This window comes from Buceros rhinoceros, unplaced genomic scaffold (genome assembly GCF_000710305.1).
Source record: "Buceros rhinoceros silvestris isolate BGI_N320 unplaced genomic scaffold, ASM71030v1 scaffold16424, whole genome shotgun sequence".
Taxonomy (NCBI): domain Eukaryota; kingdom Metazoa; phylum Chordata; class Aves; order Bucerotiformes; family Bucerotidae; genus Buceros; species Buceros rhinoceros.
The window spans coordinates 13,318-13,523 of NW_010406630.1; positions in this window are offsets into that span (position 1 = coordinate 13,318).

Genomic DNA, 206 nt, shown 5'->3' on the forward strand with positions numbered 1-206 from the left:
CATGGTTGTGCTGCTATTTCATACTCCCGCGGTGGCCGCATTTTGGCGTTGGTAAGAGCTTTGTTAAACGGTTTGGGGTGATCATTGAGGAAGTATCTATTGTAGTGCATAAGCGGTCATCCTGAAAGGAAGAGCCGGGGGCAGCGGAACCCCCTTCTTTACCCCGGAGGGGAGCACTGCGGCTTCCTCTGCGCTTGGAAAGGCGG